A 15918-nucleotide genomic window follows, 5' to 3' on the forward strand; every position below is an offset into this window, starting at 1 on the left:
CATTAAAAGGATCATACACCATGATCAAGGTGGGATTTATCCCAGGGATGCAAGGATTCTTCAATATACACAAATAAATGAATGCGATATACCACATTAACAAATTAAGGAATAAAAATCATATGATCATCTCAATAGACGCAGAAAGAGCTCTTCACAAAGTTCAACATCCATTTATGATTAAAAAATCTCTAGAAAATGGGCACAGAGGGAACCTACCTCAACATAATAAAGGCCATATATGACAAACCCACAGCAAGCATCATACTTGATGGGGAAAAACTGAAAGCATTTCTACAAGGATCAGGAACAAGACAAGGATGTCCACTCTCACCACTCTTATTCAACATAGTTTTGGAAGTCCAAGCCACAGCAATCAGAGAAGAAAACGAAATAAAAGGAAAACAAATTGGAAAAGAAGAGGTAAAACTGTCACTATTTGCCGATGACATGATACTATACATAGAAAATCCTAAAGATGCCGCCAGAAAACTACTAGAACTAACAAAGGAATTTGCTAAGGTTGCAGGATACAAAATGAATGCACAGAAATCTCTGGCATTCCTATACACCAACAATGAAAAATCAGAAAGAGAAATTAAGGAAACACTCCCATTTACCACTGCAACAAAAAGAATAAAATATCTAGGAATAAACCTGCCTAAGGAGGTGAAAGACTTGTACTCAGAAAACTATAAACCACTGATGAAAGAAATTAAAGATGACATAAACAGGTGGAGAAATATACCACGTTCTTGGATTGGAAGAATCAATATTGTGAAAATGACTATACTATCAAAGCAATCTACAGATTCAATGCAATCCCTATCAAACTACCAATGGCATTCTTCACAGAATTAGAACAAAAATCTTACAATTTGTATGGAAGCATAAAAGACCCCGAATAGCCAAAGCTATCTTGAGAAAGAAAAATGGAGTTGGAGGAATCAGGTTCCCTGACTTCAAACTATACCACCAAGCTACAGTAACCAAGACAGTATGGTACTGGCACAAAAAGAGAAATATAGATCAACGGTACAGGATAGAATGCCCAGAGATAAACCCACGCACCTATGGGCACCTAATTTATGACAAAGGAGGCAAGAACAGACAATGGAGAAAACACAGCTTCTTCAATAAGTGGTGCTGGGAAAACTGGAAAGCCACATGTAATAGAATGAAATTAGAACACTCCCTAACACCATACACAAAAATAAACTCAAAATGGATTAAAGACCTAAATGTAAGGCCAAACACTATAAAGCTCTTGGAGGAAAACATAGGCAGAACACTCTATGACATAAATCACAGCAAGATCCTTTCTGACCCACCTCCTAGAGAAATGGAAATAAAATCAAAAATAAACAAATGGGACCTAATGAAACTTCAAAGCTTTTGCACAGCAAAGGAAACCATAAACAAGACGAAAAGACAACCCTCAGAATGGGAGAAAATATTTGCAAATGAAGCAACTGACAAAGAATTAATCTCCAAAATTTATAAGCTGCTCATGCAGCTCAATATCAAAAAAACAAACAATCCAGTTAAAAAATGGGCAGAAGATCTAAATAGACATTTCTCCAAAGAAGACATACAGATGGCCGAGAGGCACATGAAAAGATGCTCAACATCACTAATTATTAGAGAAATGCAAATCAAAACTACAATGAGGTATCACCTCACACTGGTCAGAATGGTTATTAAAAAAGCTAGAAACAATAAATGCTGGAAAGGGTGTGGTGAAAAGGGAACCCTCCTACACTGCTGGTGTGAATGTAAATTGATACAACCACTATGGAGAACAGTATGGAGGTTCTTTAAAAAACTAAAAATAGAACTACCATATGACCCAGCAATCCCATTACTGGGCATATACCATGAGAAAACCATAATTCAAAAAAAGACATGCATCACGATGTTCATTGCAGCACTATTTACAATAGCCAGGACATGGAAGCAACCTAAGTGTCCATCAACAGATGAATGGATAAAGAAGATGTGGCACATATATACAATGGAATATTACTCAGCCATAAAAAGAAATGAAATTGAGTTATTTGTAGTGAGGTGGATGGACCCAGCGTCTGTCATACAGAGTGAAGTAAGTCAGAAAGAGAAAAACAAATACCGTATGCTAATGCATATATATGGAATCTAAAAAAAAAAGGTACTGATGAACCTAGTTGCAGGGCAGGAATAAAGAGGTAGGCATAGAGAATGGACTTGATGACATGGGGTGGGAGGGAGAGGCTGGGGCGAAGTGAGAGTAGCATCAACACATATGCACTACCGAATGTAAAAGAGTTGGCCGGCGGGAAGCAGCAGCATAGCACAGGGAGATCAGCTCGGTGCTCTGTGATGATCTAGGGGGTGAGACAGGGAGGATGGGAGGGAGGCTCAAGAGGGAGGGGATACGGGGGACATGTGTATACATATGGCTGATTCGCTTTGTTGTGCAACAGAAACTAACACGGTATTGTGAAGCAATTATACTCCAATAAAGATCTTTTAAATAAAAAGCAAACCTTAATAGGGCATGGGGGAAAGCTCAACATCCAGTTAACATAAGGAAAACAGAATCCGCAACTAGGTTAAGAAAGGAGGATGCTAATACTTGATTCTAAATTGCTTCTTTCTACATCTGAGGATAACAGAAATGACTTTTTCTCAGAATTACCTTAAAAAAAAAAGCAATAAGGGGTTGGGGGGGCGTAAAATAGGCCAAGGGGATTAAGAGGTACAAACTTCCAGTTATAAAATAATTAAGTCACGGGGATGTAATGTACAGCACAGAAAATAGAGTCAATAATATTATGGTAATTTTATATGGTGACAGATGCTTACTAGACTTACAGTGACCAATTCATAATGTATATAAATGTTGAATCGCTATGCTGTATACCTGAAACTAATATGATATTGTATGTCAACTGTACTTCAATTAAAAAATTAAAAGGAAATAACAACTACAAAAAAGGACATTAAAACTAAGATTTAAATATAAATCCAAGGTTTATTTTTAAAAGGTCTAACTATACCATGTTATAGTCAGAGACCATAAGATACATATGTCAAGTGAAACATACATTCTGGAAGAGCCTGAGACATTAGCTCACATCAGAACCGTGGTAGTCTCTTAGTTGTGCCATCCAATTTAAAATAATTAATCTGTACAGAGACCATGTTTCCAATATTGGATTGAAATGTTAACCACGTGTCAATGGGTATGGCTGTGTCTAAAACACAGCCATAGAAAACACGACAGGTGAACAGGAGCAATCTCTATTAGATAGAATTCAAATATATACAAGAATAAACTTCTAAGGAATTTTATCACTGCTGAACTTTCTGACTTTAAGTCTTAAAACTAATATATTAATTCGTTCAAGTCGAGTAAATAGTGCAACAAGACACAGTTCCCTGTTAATTTGTTTTTTAGGGAAAAACTAAGGGGACCTCGCTATATGGCAAGATTTCAGATGAAAGTTCTACTACAGGAAAAGGGACTCCTCCCTTTGAAGTGTCAAGTCTGCAAGAGAACAAATCCAGGACAGAGATGGGTCCTTTTCACCCTCCCGGCTTTTAGTGATGACTGTACCCAAGGCTCTGCTAGATAGTCCTAGGACAGACATACCTGTTCCCTGTAAAAGATCATAGAAGTTCCTGGTGTGCTCTAGTTGAAAAGTCATCTAAATTCAGATTTAATTGGATGGATTTACACTGGCCCAATGCAGTCTTATGAGTCTTTCTCTGAGACCTGAACCATTCTCAGTTCCCAAAGAGTTTAAAGATTAGGGGACTTCCCTGGTGGTCCACTGGTTAAGACTCCGCGTTTCCACTGCAGGAGGCATGGGTTTGATCCTTGGTCAGGGAACTAAGATCCTGCATGCCGTGCGTGAGGCATGGCCAAAAAAAAAGTCATTGGAAAGATTGGGATGAAGTTACCTGGAGAAGGAACAATACAGAGAAGGGCTGGAAAGATACATGACTTTAGAACTGTCTTGGAGGCAAAATAAATAATTAAAATAAAGCTGAAAATATAAACAGTTTTCCCTGGTGGCAACTGTTTTGGTAGATTATTTAACTCATGTTTTTAGGAAAAATTTCTCCATCAGATTAAGTAGCTAAAGCAAAGCTACAAAAGGCAAATATCCTAACAGCATGTAAAATTTGAATATGAAAATGAAAACTCAACTCCAGGTATCCATCTAGAGGAGAACTGAAAACATTTCTATTTTTCAGGGTTTCAGGTGTTTTGGGACAATGTTTGAGTTAAGGTTGCGTTGTATGCTCTCAATAAATGAAGATAAAATGATTACATTCTATTTGGGGCTAATCCAATCACCTCAGATTTTCTTTGCAATGATGATGTTCAGTAGTGGTAGGAGTAATGCAAATATAAACACTCTTATCACCATCGGTAGGAAGGGGTATGATCTTTCTGAAGAGCAACAGGGGCCTTTAAAAAGTTTACAGCTTTTCCATAAAAACAAATGAAATAATGCCATTTGCAGCAATGTGGATAGACCTAGAGATTATCATACTAAGTGCAATATGTCAGAAAGAGAAAGACAAATACCATATGATATCACTTATATGTGGAATCTAAAATATGACACAAATGAACTTATCTACAAAACAGAAACAGACTCACAGACATAGAGAACAGACTTGTGGTTGCCAAGGGGGTAGGGAGTGGGGGAGGGATGGGATGGACTGGGAGTTTGGGATGAGCACGTGCAAACTATATATTACATCAATATATAGAACAGATAAACGACAAGGTCCTACTGTATAGCACAGGAAACTATATTCAATATCCTGTGACAAACCATCATGAAAAAGAACTTAAATATATATGTGTAACTGCCCCACTCTGCTATACAGCAGAAATTAACACCACACTGTAAATCAATTATACTTCAATAACTTTTCAAAAAAAGTTTATGGCTTTTTCTCCAAAATGCTACTCCTAAAGATCTATCTTCAGGAGAGAAAAGTGAGGGAAATTTCCATATGATGATAATTATTGCACTGTTCTTTATAATAGCAAATCCAAGTGATCAACAATAGAGGAATGACAAAATAAATTCTGACACATTCATACTTTTATAAGCTATGCAGTTATTATCATATTCAACATTTACTGAGTGTCAGGCACTTACTTAAGTGCTTTACTCATTCAGCCTTCACAAGAACCCTATGAAGCAAGTTCTCTTATTTACTGGTCCCACTTTACTGATCAGAAAAGAAAGTTCAGTTACTTTGCTGAGGTCACGAAGCTAGGTCCTGGTACTGGGATTCCAAGCCAGTCCAGCTACAGAGCCCAAACTATTCAGCATATACTACATTGCTGTTTTGTATGTTACTTTTCAAATGTGATACTGAATTCTATTTTATAATTTTTCTTCCAACGATTTTTGTTTCAATATTCACAGCAAAACTGATCTGTTTTTCTTTTAGGAGAAATATCTTTTCCTTGTTTCAATATCAACGTTATTTTCCCTTCATAAAAAGGAATATGGAAATTTCCCTTCATTTTCTATCTTCTGAAACAGTTTAAAATCATATTGGTAGGGAGGGTGGGAGGGAGGGAGACGCAAGAGGGAAGAGATATGGGAACATATGTATATGTATAACTGATTCACTTTGTTATAAAGCAGAAACTAACACACCACTGTAAAGCAATTATACCCCAATAAAGGTGTTAAAAAAATCATATTGGGATGATGTGTTAAGGTGTGACAGATGTGCCTTGTAAACCTGAAGGAGAGGGAAGGGAGGGTAGTTCTTTAACAGCTTTATTTCATCAATGATAAATTTTCTTTCAGATTTTCTGTCTTCCGGGGTCACATACTTTCCGTTTCAATAAAAAAAATTAACAGCTTTACTGAAGCATAATTTACATGCCATAAAATTTACCTGTTTGAAGCATACAATTCAATGATTTTTAGTAAATTTACAGAGTTTTGCATTCATTACCACAATCATTTTCAAACATTCCCATCACCCTAAAAAGATCCCATCTGCCCATTTAGAGTCAATCCCTGCTGCCATCTCCTGCCCCTCCATTTAATAGTACAAGTCTATAACCTTAATGTTTATGGAAAGATGCATCTATTTTATATGGATTAAATAAAACAGTAAGAGTCAAATCTTGAGTCGAATTGCATATAATGTGACTATATTACATTAAAAAGTTCTTTACTTTTGAGACAACAATGTGGTGCTGTGCACAAGTGGTATAATTTTCTCATTGCTCATTAAAGCTACCTGGTACTCATGGGAAAAAAGCAGTATGATTGTTCTCATTTTCCCACCTTCAGTACTGAGACTTCCAGAAACACTTATTCTTAATAGCCCCATGGGCAGCAAGCAAATACTAAACTATGATCGCCCTGCCTTTTGACACATCAGAGATTGCCATTCTTCTTTATTGCACGTTAACCTTGCTCTCTAACAATAAAATAGTTTTAAGTAATTTTCATTTTCTTAATTTCTTTTTTTCCCCTAATAAGAGTCTGGCTATTTCTAAACTGGACAAAGTGTTTTACCCATAATGTTCAGGAATTTAGGGCTGAGAATCAAACCCAGCTGACCAGAAGTCCAGCCAATATATTTTTAGTTAGGATTAAGTAGAAATTTCTTTAATTAGGAAGCATTAGTGTCATCTGATTTCTGATCTTTGCTTCAAAGTTCTCCCCATATAATAGGGAACATTTAGTAAAAGATTAAACTTAATTTAACATGAAAATATTTTTACATGTTCAAACATGCATAATCCAGTCAGGAGATATTTAGATCTAAGATTAGCAAAACTTCTTTGAGCATCAAGAATTTCTTCCAATGATAAAAATCAACAGAAAATAGACTCCTGGAGAAGTTGAAAGAGCACTGACTTTGGAACCATAAACATGGGTTGAAATCTATCTTGGTCCTCACTCTGAAGGACTCAGGGAAAGTGAAAGGAGAGCCACGGATCTCTGCGTGCTCCTGATAAGCCTAACATTCACTGCCTTTCCAGCATAATCCACCTTTAGGACTAACTGATCTTTTCACCCAGCCTCAGATGCTACTTCTGTGGTCCTCCCTGGCCTCGGAATCACCCAGAACTGCACCCTCTCCATGATCTCAATGTTAAGCATCTCACCTTCCCAGAACATTAATTACCTCTCTTCCACTCCCTATAGCAAAAATGCCAATTCCACTATTTTTCAACACCATTAGGATTTATAATCCACTGATTTTTACCTTGCTTTACTCTCTGCACACCACCTCCCTCATTCCTTACTTCCCTCCTTTCCAGCTGAAGTTCCTGATTTATCATTATAATCACTCCCTTCTCCCTCCCTCTTCACCACATGCTCGTCAGAAATCCTCAACCCGGTTACAGTCAACCTTCTGCTCTCTCTATGCCTCCACCCATGTTACTGAACACTGCTTGTGAACACACAACTATGCCAATTTCACTTCCTATTCAAGTGGATACTTTCTGTGCTCAGCAGTCACACTACTATTTCTCTGGTCCATTCATCTCCCACACTCAGTTCACTCCTTCTTAAGCCCTCGACACCTCCCTTCCCATCCTCAGCAGATGATGTTTTCCTAGTTCACTGAGGAAATGAAAGCCATCAGCAGACGACTTCTACAACCACATCTCCCACCAGCTGGCATCTGTGCCCACATGCTTGCTTGTGCTCTTGTAGGAAAGACCAGTCTGTGCTCCAATCTAAGCATCCTCACCCCCAACTAGTGAGTTAGGCTCCGTCCCCTCCTGTCTGTCAAGGACACCACTTCAGTAATTCTCTCACTTTCTCTCCTGCATCATCAATTTCCCCCTCTTTCCTGGATAATTCCATCAGCACACAAACAATGATGTAATTTCCCTCATCTTAAAACAAAACAACTAAAAACTCTGCACCACCCAGGTTCTTCTGCCAGCTGTGTCTCTACTTCCTTTAATAGCAAACCTACTCTTAAAAATTGCCTATATTTGCTGTCTCCAATCACTCTCCTCTTTCTCTTGAATCCATTTCACGATACCAAATCCAACGGTCGGTTCTTCATGGTTTGCAGCATTTGGCAGCCAATCACTTCTTCCTTCTTGAAACACTTTCTCTACATACTTGGCTTCCGGAATACTTCTGTCAGTTCTCTGCCTTCCTCTCTGCTTTCCTCTCAGTCCCTTATTGCTTCCTGCTTATCTCATCCCAACTTTGGTGTGATCAGTCCTTAAAACTCACAGAGGGTTTTATTTATGTTCACTCCCTAGGTGACCTTATCTCATCTCTTGGCTTTAAATACTATGACATGCTGACAGCACCCTAATCTAGCCCTTCAGTTTGTGGAATCTCCTCATTCCAGAATGGTATATTCAACTGCCTAGGGGACATCTCCAGTTGGATATCTATCAAGCATCTTTTTTTTAAAATATTTTATTTATTTATTTTTGGTTGTGTTGGGCCTTAGTTGCGGCACTCAGGATCTCCGTTGCGGCGTGCGGGACCTTTCGTTGCGGCGTGCAGGCTCTTCCTTGCGGTGTGTGGGCTTCTCCCTAGTTGTGGCGGGTGGGCTCCAGAGCGCATGGGCTCTGTAGTTTGCGGCACGTGGGCTCTCTACGTGTAGTTTGAGGCATGTGGGCTCAGTAGTTGCGGCGCACAGGCTTAGCTGCCCCGCGGCGTGTGGGATCTTAGTTCCCTGACCAGGGATCGAACCCACGTCCCCTGCATTGGAAGGCGGATTCTTAACCACTGGACCACCAGGGAAGTCCCTATCAAACATCTTAAACTTAACATGCCTATGAATGAACTTCTTGTCTACTCCTCAACGACAACCTCCCCCTACTGTGCACCCCATCTCAGTAAATGGATAGCCTACATTTCTGGGGGCTCAGGCCAAAAACCTTGGAGTCATTATTGATTCCTACCCACAACCAATCCATCAGCAGGTCCCATTTGCTCTGCCTTTAAAATGCAACCAGATCTGCCACTTCTTAACCACTTCTGTCTCAATGGCCCTGGTCCAAAGCCACCATCACCTCCTGCCCAAATGACTGCAATAGTTTTCTGACTGGTCTCCCTGCTTCTACCCCTGACCATTCTCAATCCAGTAGCCAATGGGATCCATTTAAAACTTTAAGTCAGGTCAAAATGTTGCCCTTCTACTTAGAACAGAAACCAAAGGCCTCACAGTAGCCTATGAGGGCCCATGTGGTCTGGCCTTGTTCCCTGTCTGACCTCATTTCCTATCACTGGAGCCCCTGGCCCACTCTGCTCTAGCTTCAGTGTTTCTCAAATATCCCAAACACACCCCTGCTCAGGAACCTTGTAAGTTATGCTCCGTGCTTCAACCCCTTTATCCCAGATAACCCTTTGGCTCACTGCCTCTCTTTCCTCAAATTCCTGCTCAGAAACCACCTCAGCGATGCCTCCCCTGACGGCTCTATTTAAAAGTGGTGCCCAGCCCAGCATCCCTACCCTGTTTTACTTTTCTCCAAAGAACCTGTCATGATATGACCTAAAATTAGAATATAAGCTCCATGATGAAGGGCTTTTGCTATGTTGTCACCTGACTAGAACAGCACCTGGCATGGGCACTGAGAACATGACTGCTACATAAATGAGTGTTGACCCTGGACCTGGGAGGCTGCCAGAGCATGGAGGCAGATTTCTAGACAACAAATCAGAAGACTTAGATTTAAATCTGATTACTAGACTAGGAAATAGAAGCAACACCCAGCTTTGCTAGTGAACAGTATGATACAACTTGTTAAGTCATTTAACCTCCAAGAACCTCCAAGTTTCCTCAATTATAAAATAGAAATGAAAACATGCTTCTCCCACGGAGTCAATGTGTTGATGAAAATGTTATGCGAATGTAAAATACTGTCAAGCTTCTGTAACTGATCACGTTCAACTGTTTAGAATCAATTTAACATTTGTAGACACTAGTTCATTCTTTTTGTAAACCAAAAAAAAAAAAAACTTGAATTATAACAAAGATTTTAAACAGTCCTTCCTGCTCTAGAATTTTTAATTGTCTACACTATTAATTATACACATTAGTATCGTTTTTTTTTGTTTTTTTTTTTTTTTTTTGCTGTACGCGGGCCTCTCACTGTTGTGGCCTCTCCCGTTGCGGAGCACACGCTCCGGACGCGCAGGCTCAGCGGCCATGGCTCACGGGCCCAGCCGCTCCGCGGCACGTGGGATCTTCCCAGACCGGGTCACAAACCCGTGTCCCCTGCATCGGCAGGCGGACTCTCAACCACTGTGCCACCAGGGAAGCCCTAATTATACACATTAGTATCTTAATACTGGTGTCTAACTTCTAGCCTCATGGCTATAATTATTTTTGTTTTCTATTCTGAGACCTTATCTATTCTCTTCTAAATAGGGACAGAAGAGACTTGGTATCTTGAGGTCTTTGGTACTTGCATTTGGCTCTGGAACTGCCCTTCCTACAGCCGACAACCAGGCAAAGCTGAGGTGGGATCTCATAGAGGCAGCAATAAGAGCCAGCTTCCTTAGGAAATAAAACATCACTAAAATGTCAAGACAGTCCAAAAGGTATCCAGAGAATGTGGACCCCACCGAAGCACAGCTGGCAAGAGAGGCATCTGAAAGCGGCAAGAGGCATCTTCTCTAAATTCTACTTTTATTTCAAATTACGTAACGAGAAATATCAATACTTCTTTTAAGTTAGTTTAGTTCTTCACAGAATGACTTAATCGTGATTCAAAATGATGGCATCGCCATTCAGTGAGAGATAATGTAAAAAGCAAGAAATGTTTCTTAGTCACCTATAAATGTGCTTTTTATAATATTGTAACAAACTCATTGAATTAATTGCCAAGGGGGAAAAACTTATCTCCTGACTAAAGAATATGGTTCCTATTATCAGATGATGTGAGCTATATAGTTCACCTTTTTTTCCCCATACCTTGATCTTGAAAGCTTCAAGTTAAATAAATTCTCGATTTCAGTAACTGTAATAATCCCATTCTCGATATTTGCAAGTATAAGCTCCCCCTTACTCCCACAGGCCTTCTAATCCCGTTCGTTTTATGTACCCATGATGCCCTCCTGTGCCAAGCAACAGGCATGGAACGTTAGAGTCTCAATAGCTGTCTCATCATTGTCATGTTTTTAAAAACAGCAGCAACACTTGCTCAGCACTTAGGTTCCGTGTCTTGTCTAACTTTAAAAGTTCTCAAAACCAGTCTGTGGCGGAGCCAGGAAAGAGGCTCAACACTCTGGACCAGGACCAGGACCCAGCGCTCTGCCCTCGGGTCTCAGAGCCACCCGCCCCTCCTTTTGTAATGAACAGGGTACCAATCGTAAGGCAAAACCTCCAGGATTACATCCTTACTCCGCTTCTCTCGGACTAGACTGTCAGCTCCTGGGAGGCAGGCACCCCCATGATTCATGCCCCTTTATAGGTCCTGCTCCTTGTACACAATAAACATCCAATAAATATTCCCTGACTTAGGGAGGCAAGGAACCAGTTACAATAGGTAGAGATTGAAGCAGAAAAGGGAAAGTGAGAAAGCAGGACGTATTGGTCAGCTAACTGGCTTATTTCCTCTTTTTTATCTTCTGTCAGTCCTGTAGCCGTTCTCGAGGCCCAGGACTCGGGGCAGCCCTCTGCACAGCCCTCCGTGACCCAAGCTCAGGGACCTGCCCTGGACTGTTCACCCTCGGCCGGGGGGCGGGGGAGAAGATGGGAGCAACTAGGGCAAGTCCCTGAGATGTGGCAGACGGGGCAGAGGGAGCCTATGAGCCTGGCCTCGGCCCACACCAGGGTCTCTGCACTGCGTGAGCCCTATTCCTTCCAGCGCCCTCCCCCAACGGCCCCTCCTCCACCCGCAGGCAGGAAGTCCAGGCACCCTGCTCTGCCTCGGGCCCTAGCTTCGCCCCCTGGGTCCTGCAGCTGCACCCTGCAGTATCTGGGCTGGCCAGGGTGAGGACCAAAGGACAGGAGGGGGCGAAGCCGAGGACCAGCTAGGAGGTGAAGCTGGCCCTGCTCCTCTCCTCCCCGGCGGGCCTCGCCCTGGGAGCCTGAGTCCAGACGGCAGGAAGTGCTGGCTCTGAGGACAGAAACATGGGCCCTGCGGGCTGTGTCTTCCTGCTGCCCCTTCTGCTGGGGATCTCAGGTGAACCCCTGGGGTGAGGAGAGTCCCGGGAGGGGGCTGCACAGGGCCTGGGGTGTGGGCTGCCCTCGGCAATAAGAAGCCATCCTGGGTGTCCCCACGGTCCACCTTTCCTCTTCCTAGGCACAGATGACCAAAGAATCTCGTGAAGTCAAGTAAGGCGCCCCAGCCAGGGCCAGCATGGGGGGGCGGGGGGATGGGGCGAAGGAGGAGGGAGGAGGGGACACCAGTGTGGGGAGGGGGCAGGCCTCCCAGGACTTTCTCCTCTTTGTCCGCAGTCTGTGGGTGGCCCGCGGTCTTATCTGGCACTGCCTCAGGCACGGAGGCCAACGTGGGGCAGTGGCCCTAGCAGGTCAGCAACCGCCAGGGCTTGTTTCACATCTGTGTGGCCACCCTCATCTGAAAGCAGTGGGTACTGACGGTGGCAAGCTGCTTCCGGTGAGTGCAGAGCCTTGCTTCGGGCAGACCCATCAGGGACGAGGGTGACTGGAGCTCCTGAGCTGAGGACAGACAGTTGTTTACCTTGCACTGCCCGATAAAGTATCTGTGCCTAAGACGTGGGTCCAAATGTTTCCTGCCCTAGCTCTCAGTTCAATACGACTACCCTTAGACTTCGGGTATCTCTACGTTTGACAATCATCTTGACTGAAATGAGTGCCTAGAAAATGTCACACACGCACCCCACCCCCCATCTAATTCTTTACCCAAGGAGACATTCCCCAGGGGGAGCCACTCCCTCTACTGCATGCCCACATCCGCATACCACTCTGGGTGCACAGTTCTGAGCCCTCTTCACTCTCCCTAGGTGGCCTCATCTATTCCCATGGTTTAAAATGTCGTAGATTTGTTGACATCGCCAGCTCCGAACTCTAATTCTGATGCATTTCCATTCAGATATCTCACTGGTATCTCAAAGATGATGTAATCAAAAGAGAACTACAATTCTACCACCAGCAATATCCCCAAACCTTTTCTCTCCCTTTCTTCCCATCTCATTCAACAACACAGCCAGTTGCTCAAGCCAGAAACATGAAGCCTCACTTTCCCTCACCCTTCATATTCACTGCACACACCAATTCTTCAGTTTTACTTCCACAGAATACTTTGACTCCAGCACAAATGTTCTGGACCACTGCAATAGCAAAATAAGTTTTGCTACCTTTATACACACAACAAAGTGATTTTTTTTTTAAGTCAGAGGCAGGATCGTGTCATTCCCCCCTTCCAATCCTCCAGTCGCTGCGCAAGCACCTAGAATAAAACCTATTAAGCTATGAATTGCCAGGTACCTGCTCATTTCCCTAACATCATCCCATTCTACTCCAGGTATACTTCAATTCCTAGAGACTTCCAAGCTCTTTCTTACACTCAGCGCCTTTGCATACGCTATTCCCTCTGGAATGCTCTTCCTTATAGCTCTTCTCATGGCTGACTCCCACCTTGTGGGACTCAGTTGAAAAGTTATCTCTTCAACGAGACCTTCCCTGATCACCAATTCATAGGCTCTTCCCCCATCTTTTGCACTCTACCTCAAAATCCTGTTTTCTTCATAAAATTTATCACAATTTAAAATTCGATACCTGTTTACTTGTGTGTTCTCTCTCCCTCCCTCCCTCTCCTCCACTCTCTCTCTTTCTCTCTCTCTCTCTCACACAAACACACACACACACACACACATAATCCTTGAGACCAAAAGCCCTGTGAGGGCCAGATCATGTCTAAGTTTCATTTATATTTTCAGGAGATGCTCAGCATTTATTGAAGGAACATATGCTTAGGAAGAGCTAGATGAAAAATACAACCTCCAGAACTCTGGGCTCTGCTGTGACACTCCATGACAGAGTCACAAGAAACCCATGGTACTTGCTCTGCTCCTCTTCTTCTCAGGTCTAAGGACACCAGAAAATACAAGGTATTGGTGGGGTCACTTCAGGTCTCTGGTCACCAAGACTCCAAAACGACAATCATCCCCGTGTCCAGGATTATTCCCTACCCCAACTTCCAGAGAAATGCATCCAGCGCCATTGCTGTGGCAGAACTGGCCCACCTGCTTTCCTTTGGCCCCGCTGTCCTGCCCATCTGCCTCCCATCATCGGCAGTCCAGCTGAAGAACTCAACCTCCTGCTGGGTGACTGGATGGGGCAATTCTGGGATATCCCAATGTGAGGATAAGTAGACTTTCTGAGCTCTGTTTCCTCCACTGACAGTCCCTCCCCCTACTCTCTATTCCCACTCCTGGCACCAGATGTGGTGCGCTCTCGCTCTCTGGAAATTAATCCGAGGTACTGCAGACTTCAGTTCTCCTCAACCACCAGGTTTCCTCTGCCTCCTTCATACTTCTGCTGCTGTAATTGCTTTGCTTATCTACATCTGCTTCTGCTCTTGTTTCACAATACTACTAAGACCTTAAAAGTGAAAAGGACAGGGCAGTGAATTTAAGGAGAGTTGTCAGTTCTCCTGCGGCACCTGGGTAGAGTGTGTGCGGGTAGGTGGGTAGGGGGAAGCAGACACAAAGATGGATCCAGGAAAGTTAAGAGTGCTCAGCAGGTCCCAAGTCAGACTAGGAGAGTAGGGCTACATGTATCAATAGTCCTTTTTTAAAAAATTTTATTTATTTTTATTTTTGGCTGCCTTGGGTCTTCATCGCTGCATGCAGTCTTTCTCTAGTTGCAGCGAGCGGGGGGTACTCTTGGTTGTGGTGCATAGGCTTCTCATTGCGGTGGCTTCTCTTGTTGTAGAGCACGGGCACTAGCCACGTGGGCTTCAGTAGTTGTGGCGCACGGGCTTAGTTGCTCCGCAGCATGTGGAATCTTCCCAGACCAGGGCTTGAACCCGTGTCTCCTGCATTGGCAGGCAGATTCTTCACGACTGTGCCACCAGGGAAGCCCTCAATAGTCTTGATTCTTCTTAATCTATTAGATCCACCTTCTTATGTTCTATGGAATATAAAAATATATTCCAAAGCCAAACAACTTAATACTACATCTTTCATGATTTTAGGTTTTTCTGAATCAGAAGATTCTTCTGTTTTTTGTGGTACAGCAGGAGCAACTGCCATCAGTCTTGTTCAGACCCAGGGAACTCAGCCTTTAGACCATTTGCCAAACCAGAAATCAGAGTGCTGCCTGTTATGGGGGCAGAAACTTGAAATCAGAGCTATCCCTGAAAATCAAAGGCATGAAAGCTATTTCCATAGCTGAAAGTTGCTTCCTAATTTTTTAAGACAACTTTGACTCTTTTTGACCTTACAGCTATGAAACCATCTTATACACTGAAGGAGCTAAAAGTGCCCCTCAGTGATCTCCAGACATGCAACAACCGCTACAGAAAGAAAGCTTGTTGCACGGAGTTGAGCCCATCAGTGAAGCCGTGATCTGCTCCAGGCTCCCAGTGGGGCAGACAGATCAGTGCATAGTAAGAATCCATCCTGTAGGCACCTTTCAGAGCCCTTCCATTCCCCAGTGTGCTTCCTCCATGTCTCGTAGCTTCGGGGTCCTTGCGTGAACCCAGGAGTGTCTGGACAGGCCCTAACTCCACTGCTCTTGGCTAAATTACTGGAGTCTCTCCCTTTGCCGCGTGCATGGCCCAGCCATCTTTCCTCTCTCCCCCAGGGCAGTAGAGGAGATCCCCTGAAGTGGAGGATTTCTGGGTCCTGGCAGGAGTGGTGAGCTGGGAATCAAACTGCATCGGAACCAATGAGCCTGGAGTATTTACAAACATCAGTTTCTGCAAGTCTTGGATGGAGAAGTCAGCCATCTCGCACGCTG

General features: G+C 43.0%; 1 protein-coding gene across 19 annotated transcripts in view; it reads right to left on the minus strand.

The window, feature by feature from the left end:
- Nucleotides 1-15918, minus strand: part of SH3D19 (SH3 domain containing 19) — a 196068-nt gene that overhangs the window by 138368 nt on the left and 41782 nt on the right. The gene's annotated exons all lie outside the window — the stretch shown is intronic.

The sequence above is a fragment of the Lagenorhynchus albirostris genome, chromosome 4 (assembly GCF_949774975.1).
Source record: "Lagenorhynchus albirostris chromosome 4, mLagAlb1.1, whole genome shotgun sequence".
Classification (NCBI taxonomy): domain Eukaryota; kingdom Metazoa; phylum Chordata; class Mammalia; order Artiodactyla; family Delphinidae; genus Lagenorhynchus; species Lagenorhynchus albirostris.